Below are 8,034 nucleotides of genomic sequence, written 5' to 3'. Positions count from 1 at the left end.
GCTTGTGTGTGTTGTCCATTTGTAACCGAAATTGGGAAGAGCTTTTCAATTTTTCTGTTTTTTTGGGGAGGAGAAGTCTGATCCAGCGCACTGATCAAAACCGGTCACACACATCGCAAAAGAACAGACGTCAGCAGCTATTGGTGGGGATGTCTCTGTGCACCTATGAAAAGGTTAAGTAATTCTGAAAATACATTATTCATAATTTTTTGCTTCCATGACCTCCCGTTAGTGATGCTGAACAGAATCAGTCTCCTTCCCCCTCTGGCAGCTGACAATTCAGTCCCTTCTTACTTGCCCTGTAGAAGGAATAGTCTCTGCTGCACACTGTGTATTACAAAGACTCTGCTCCTTCCCTGACAAGTCAGAATGCTTTATTGTCAGCCCGGCAGTGAGGAGAGGGTCACTGTACACAGACCCGGCTGTTGGAAGAGTGATTGGATCATGTGCGTCCAACGGAACTCAGTGAACTTGAGATACTAAAGGCGATCCGTATCTCTTAGCCAGAATAGAGAGCGTTTATAGAGTCTCTCGCTCTGGAGAAATCTTCCGATCTTGCCTTACACGCACAACGCATTGATATGAATGAATACTGGGTAATACTTCATTTCTCCTGTGGGGGCAGTGTAGGGAAATCAAACCCTCGGGTTTTCCCAACTGATCACTGTAGATCTCAGCAGGAGGAAACTTTGGGATCAGCTTATTGGCAAGGGACTTTTCTAACACGTAGGGATTGTGCACATTGGAGAACGCCTTTAGGGTCAAGATCTAATAAAATATGAAGCAGAAGTGCTTTACGGTAGGGTTATAATACTAAATTATTGTCAAAATAATTTATTCATGATTTATTCTGTAGTTACACCCAAAATGCGGCCCTATGAGTCCCTGGTCATCCAGTGCCCCCTATGAGACATGGGTAAGACCATTATAACTGGTGCACTAGAGCGTCTTTTACGCGATACAATTCATAGCCAAAGTATGTGTCCCCTGGGATTGAGAATCCAGGGCTATGCTCACTATAGGCCACGCATAGACCTTGGTGATTACGATCTTAATATAGGGCAGCGTCTCCCAAGTCATCAGTTTCCTTGCAGGAGCCAAGTGGTGAGCAAGTATGAGTTTATTCACACGACCACAGTCCGGAGCTGCCAAACCAAAGCCCGAGATCACTATACTCAATGCCAGGTGGCAGCTGGACAGCGGTAAAGCTCCCAGCACTGGATTATGGAGCAGTGGTGGACGGGAGACACGGCACCGTGATTTCAAACTGTAGAGTCTGGTGGACGATGAGTAATGGTCAGCTGTCCTCTGCACCCAAATTCAACATGGAAAGGCGACAACGATCTTGTCAATTATGCCGGGAGCCTTGTTCCAAAATGTAAGGGAAAATGTTCCCAGTGGGCTAGAGGCCATTCTATCAGTAAAGTGGATCCTACTCCTTAAAGGGTTATTCCAAGACCAGTGATGTCATGTCTACAAATACCTGCAGATCGTGCGTGGTCGCCTCCACCACTCACCGCCCAATGTGGAACCGGTATCTGCCCTCAGTCACTGGCTTTCCCTCTCTGGCGCAGAAAATTGCGCGGGAGCGCACGCCAGTTTTTTCCATGAATACATTCTTTTAGGAAATCCATAAAAGTCCCAAATTTTACACGCACATATTACGAACAGTATTAGGCACTGACCTCTACCTATAAAGAGAAAAATCAGACAAACTGAAAAATTGAAAAGTGGTCTCTTAATTTTTTGCCAGAGCTGTGTGTTTGTATGTTCTGAAGATTATTTGGTTTTAAAACGATGTGTACAGTTGTGTTTTACAATGATTTTGCATAGAGAGAACTGTTGTATGAAGAAGCTCATGTTAAAATGGCACTGCATACGGATGTCACACAGTTACCAGATGTGTGGAAATCGCATCCTCGCGTTGCAAACAGATTACGTACGGATCACCGTTCAGGGAACATTTGTGCGATTCTCGGCCGTCAGAATCGGACCGATTTTTTTTTATACGGTAAGTGTGACTCCAGCCTACATCAGACAATTCTTTGTCATTTGTTGGTTTTGTCTCAGAAACGGCATTTTTGATGTCACCCCACAAGTTTCCTATCTGATTAAGGTCTGGGGATCAGGCTGGCCACGCAATAACCTCAATTTTGTTGGACTGGAACCAAGATTTTGCTGGTTTACTGCTGTGTTTAGGGTCGCTGTCTTGCTGAAACACCTACTTCAAGGGCATATCCTCTTGAGCATAAGCAACATGACCTCTTCAAGTATTAGAATATATGCAGATCCCTGCTACGTTTTAAATAGGTCCGGCACCATAGTAAGAGAAACATGCCCATATCATGATGCTTCCACCATGCTTCACTGTCTGTAGGGTGTACTGTGGCTTGAGTGCGGACTTTGGGGGTCGTCTGATGAACTGTCTGTGACCCTTGGACCCAAAAAGAACGATTTTACTTTCATCAGTCCACAAAATGTTTCTCCATTTCTCTTTAGGCCAGTTCATGTGTTTGGCAAATTGTATCCTCTTCAGTACATGTCTTTTTTTTCATAGTGGGACTCTGCGGGGACGTCTTGCTCAGAGATTAGTGTCACAGGCGTCTTCTGTCACAGTCCTCACAGGTGACTGTCTGTGATCATCCAGGAGCCGATCATTGGCTGAGCCTTTGCCATTCTGGCTGTTCTTCCATCCATTAGAATGGTCGTCTTCTGTTTTCTTCCATGTCTCTCTGGTTTGGCTTCTATGGTAAAGCATTGGAGATCAGTATTGGAAACCAGGGGAAGAGTCCTGAGGAGATAATTTGCATAGTCCCAGTGCCTTCTGGGATAAGTGAAGAGTCTCCGCGAGCTCAACGATCACTGGATTTTGGCTGTTGCAGCTGAAAAGAGGATATCGGAAAACCGTGCGCTGATTTTTCATTGCTTTGAAATCTCTAACAATAACAAGATGGAAGAGGCCAGGAGCCATTTGGTGAGCTGCATTTCTTGCTACATGTTCACAGACTTACCAGTGGAAAAGCCAAACTTCACATGCCACAAATGCAAGCTTGTGTCCCTGTTGGAGGAAAAGTTGCAAAATCTCGAAGAGAGGTTAGCTACGTTGAAGACCATTAAGGAAGGTGAAGAGTTCTTGGACAGAGCAGAATTATCTCTTCATGTTACAGAAAGAGAAGAAATTCGAAGTGCACCTGAAGAAACAGAGGAATGGAGACATGTGACCCAGAGAAGCAGGAGGATCAGGAGGCAGTCAGCACCCATACTGCTCAGGAACCAGTACCAGGCTCTCACGCAGGAAAACGATGAAGAAATACATCAGGATAAGACTTTGCCCACAAACAGCAACCTTGTACGCCTTCAGAGTCCTCCTGGATGGAGAAAGAAAAATGTCGTGAAGAAGAAACGGAGAGTGGTGGTCATGGGGGATTCCCTGTTGAGAGGAACAGAGGCCGCTATCTGCAGACCGGATATAACTACAAGAGAAATGTGCTGTCTTCCAGGTGCAAAAATTAAAGATGTGTCTGACAGGATATCAGGACTCTTCAGACCTACAGATGACTACCCATTCCTGCTACTACATGTGGGGACAAATGACACCGCAAGAAACGACCTGGAAACCATCTGCAGAGACTTTGAAGACTTAGGCAAGAAAGTGAAAGAACTGGGAGCGCAGGTGGTCTTCTCTTCCATCCTCCCAGTGGATGGCCATGGAACAAGGAGGTGGAATAAGATTCTGCAGGTGAACAACTGGCTACGTCGATGGTGCCGTCAGCAACGATTTGGATTTCTGGATCACGGAGTGAACTACTTATACGATGGACTACTTGCTAGAGATGGGGTGCACCTTACGAAGACTGGAAAGCATGTATTTGGAAGTCGCCTTGCTACACTTGTAAGGAGAGCTTTAAACTAGAACAATGTGGGAAGGGAAGCAAAAGACCAGAAAAAGCCATACACCTGACAAATGCTATTGAGAACTCTGCTATTAGAAGTGGAAAGGAAGAACAAAGACGAAAGAATCTAATTAATAAAAATATTGGAGAAAGAGAAACCAATCACAAACTAAAATGTTTCTATACTAATGCACAAAGCATGGGCAACAAACAAGGAGAATTGGAACTACTAACACAGGAAAAGAAATATGATGTCATTGGAATCACTGAAACTTGGTGGGACAATACACATGATTGGAATACAAGACTAGAAGGATACAACTTATTTGCAAGAAACAGACTTGATAAACGAGGAGGGGGTGTCGCATTGTATGTTAGAAACGTGTATATCTGCACAGAGATTGAAGCTTCAGAGACTGGGAGTTCTGTGGAAACTGTTTGGGTAAGAATACAAGGCGAGAACAATGGAAAGGACACCATTGTAGGCATTTACTACAGGCCGCCTGTGCAAGCTGAAGATATGGATGAACTCTTTATGCATCAAATGGCCAAGTTCTCCAAAAAATATGACATAGTTGTCATGGGAGATTTCAACTATCCAGACATTTGCTGGGAATCTCTCTCAGGCAAAACTAACATGTCAAGGAAATTCTTATACTCTCTTGCTGACAACTTTATCTTCCAAAAGGTAAGGGAGAAAACAAGGGGAACTGCTACCTTGGATCTAATCCTTATAAACAGGGAGGAAATGGTTGAGGAGGTAAAAGTGGCTGGGACCCTAGGAGGTAGCGACCATGCTATTTTAGAATTTTGGATAACTAGAGGAGTGTCATGTCCACCATGTCTGTCATGCCACAAGATGCCTGGAGCGGTGTGCACGCGCGCCTTACCTCATGGCTGCACGCTGTTGCTGGGTAACCATCCGTCTCTGTTTGACTCTGCAATCCGCTGTATTCCTGGAAACCCCTGATCATGTGACCTCCTCTATGGTTCTACCCAGGCTGTTCTAGCGATGCTCTCTATGATCCTGCAGGATCTGAACCCAAAGTCCCACCCTGGTCCTGACCCGGAAGTACTGGTGCTATGGTGCTATATCAGACCGCCCCTCCCTATGGTCAGGGCCTGAGTATCGTGTTGCTTCCCTGCATGGCTGCTTGGCCTGCTGGGTCGCTCCTGTATTCTGTGCCCCTACACTTTGCTCTGTCGTACGTCTCTGCACACGCTCCGTGCTTGTACTCCGTCTCTTGTCCCGTGCCTTGTCTTATGTTTGTCCGTTGTGCCATGTTTCGTCCTTGTCCTGCTTGGACTTGTGGTCCTTCCGTTGTTCTCTGCCTTGCCTGTTTCTGCCATGTCTTGCCTTCGCTATACTCTGCCTTGTGTTCCTTCCTATGTTCTCGGTCTTTGCTTGTTCTGCCTCGCTCTCTTCCTATGGTGTTCTGTAGTGCCTCCTGGCACACGCACCATTCCTCCTCTCTCACCTGTTGTGCTCTCTTGCACATTTCTATGTCTAGTCCCAAGGCTCCGCCTTGGCCAGGCTCTGGGCTTCGGCCTACGCTCCGCTGCTAGACTCTGTCCTCTGGTACTCTCTAGCACACTCCCTGACTAGTCCCAAAGCTCTGCCTTGGCCCGGCTCTGGGCTTCGGCCTACGCTCCGCTGCTAGCTCTGTTCTCACTCTGATCTGACTCTGTGTCTTTGCCTAAGTTTCCGCTCCGTGTTCCGTACCTGCCTAGCTCTGCCTTGTTTCTTTTCTTGCTTTGCTTTGATGCTTCGTGTGCCCTTTGCATGCGCCTGGCCTTCCTAGCCTCCTGTTTGTGCCTCAGCCGTGCCCGCCCTAGCCGTGCCTGCCTGCTTGTGCCTCAGCCGTGCTCGTCGGTCAGTGACAGCTGTGTCGCCTGCTATGCCTCAGCCGGGTTCGCTGGAGTCTTGCCCGCCTGTTAGTGCTGCAGACCGATCAGCTAGCCAGTGCCCCAGCTGTGCTCTCTGTGCTTCCTTGCACTTCACGCTGTTTCTGCACTGTGCTCTTCGTGCTCTATAGCATACGCAGGTCCTCGCCTGTCCTTGGCATACCTTCCCGTGCTTCTATAAAAGTACGCGCAGGTTTTGCCATGTACCCTGTCGTGCCCTCTAGCACGCACAGGTCCTAGTCTGTACCTTGTCTTGAACCCTGACCCTGGCGTGCCTCTCTGCACGCGCAGGACTCTGCTTTAAAACTCTCCCTGGCATGCCCCTCGGCATGCGCAGGCCTCCGTCCTTGAACCTGACCCTGGCATGTTCCTTTGCACGCGCAGGACTCTGCTCTGAACCTGTCCCTGGCATGCACCTCGGCATGCGCAGGCCTCCATCCTTGAACCTGACCCTGGCGTGTTCCTTTGCACACGCAGGACTCTGCTCTGTACCTTTCCCTGGCGTGTCCCTCTACAGGCACAGGCCTCCATCCTTGAACCTGTCCCTGGCGTGCCCTCTACACGCGCAGGCCTCCGTCCTTGAACCTGTCCCTGGCATGCCCTCTACACGCGCAGGCCTCCATCCTTGAATGAACCCTGACGTGGCTCCAAGCACGCACCCTGCCTTGAACCCTGGCGTGGCTCCAAGCACGCACCCTGCCTTGAACCCTGGCGTGGCTCCAAGCACGCACCCTGCCTTGAACCCTGGCGTGGCTCCAAGCACGCACCCTGCCTTGAACCCTGGCGTGGCTCCAAGCACGCACCCTGCCTTGAACCCTGGCGTGGCTCCAAGCACGCACCCTGCCTTGAACCCTGGCTTGCCTGCCGGATTCCCAAAACCTGCCGACCGCTGCCAGAGGTCCGGAACCAGATGACTGCGGCCTGATGTCCGGAGCTGATTTCCGCAGCCTGATGCCTGGATCCTGTCGGTCGTTGCCAGTAGTCCGGCGTCCGATGCCATCGCACCCTGTCTTGGATCCTAGCGTGTCTCCTTGCACGCACCCTGCCTTGGACTCTGGCGTGTCTCTCGGCGCGCACCTTGTCTTGGACTCTGGCGTGTCCTAGCACACCTCCCTCCTAGGAACACTTGTGTGATCCCTAACACGTACCCTGCCCTGGACTCCGGTATGTTTTCTGCACGTGTTATGTCTGAACTTTTGGCGTGCCCTTGCACGCACCTTGCCGTGTTTCACCGTTGGTGCCCTGCATCTGATTCTCTGTTTTTGCCTTGTATCTGATTAAAGTGTGTAACCACGTTTGCTGAAGAAACCCTGTGACCTCACTTATGTTTCTTATCCTGTTCATCCTGTTGCTAGACACTCAATAGTGTCTCCCTGAGCCGGCCCTCTGGTCCAGCTGCCGTGGTGGCTCACCCCCTTGGTATTGCCCGACACTCCCTGTACAGGGGGTAGGTTCTCACTAGGCCAGCTCGCCCTAGGTGGGTGGGTGCCACGGCCCAGAGGGTCCACTCTAGAAAAAGGAAAAACGACTCAGCTTAAGCTGACGCGCTCGTCACAAGGAGGAAGACCTGTGAAGACTCAGACTTCAAGGTTAGATTTTAGAAAGGCAGATTTTAAGGGATTCAGAAAGAGAATTGGAGGGATCCAATGGCTGGATATCCTTAAAGACAAAAATGTCCAGGAAGGATGGGAAATCTTGAAAAATGAAATTCTCAAAGCACAATTGTTAACAATTCAGAAAAGAGGGAAGAATAGGAAGCATTTAAGGAAACCAGGATGGATGAACACAGAACTTAAGCACATGCTAAAAAGGAAGAAAGAAATGTTTATAAAATGGAAAGAGGGAGGCATATCTAAAGAAGAATATAATGCTGTCTGCAGAACCTGCAGGGCACAAATCAGATTATCTAAAGCTGACAATGAATTGAGGCTTGCAAGAGATGTCAAAAGCAATAATAAAGGATTTTGGGGATATGTCAAAAGTAAAAGAAAAGACAAAGATGCTATAGGATTTTTACAGGATGAAAATGATGAAATGGTAAGACAGGATGTTGAGAAGGCTGAACTTTTAAATTCCTATTTTGCATCCGTTTTCTCTCAGAAAGGAAATGTAACATCAACTGTTCTTCACTGTCCTATTAAGGGAATAGAAGAATCCAGGATAACTATAGACAGAAAGACAGTGAGGAAACACTTAGCTAACCTAAATGAATTCAAGTCTCCAGGTCCAGATTAAT

Source organism: Dendrobates tinctorius, unplaced genomic scaffold (genome assembly GCF_039654945.1).
Source record: "Dendrobates tinctorius isolate UK_male_01 unplaced genomic scaffold, ASM3965494v1 ptg000157l, whole genome shotgun sequence".
Taxonomy (NCBI): domain Eukaryota; kingdom Metazoa; phylum Chordata; class Amphibia; order Anura; family Dendrobatidae; genus Dendrobates; species Dendrobates tinctorius.
This window is presented reverse-complemented; position numbering follows the sequence as displayed.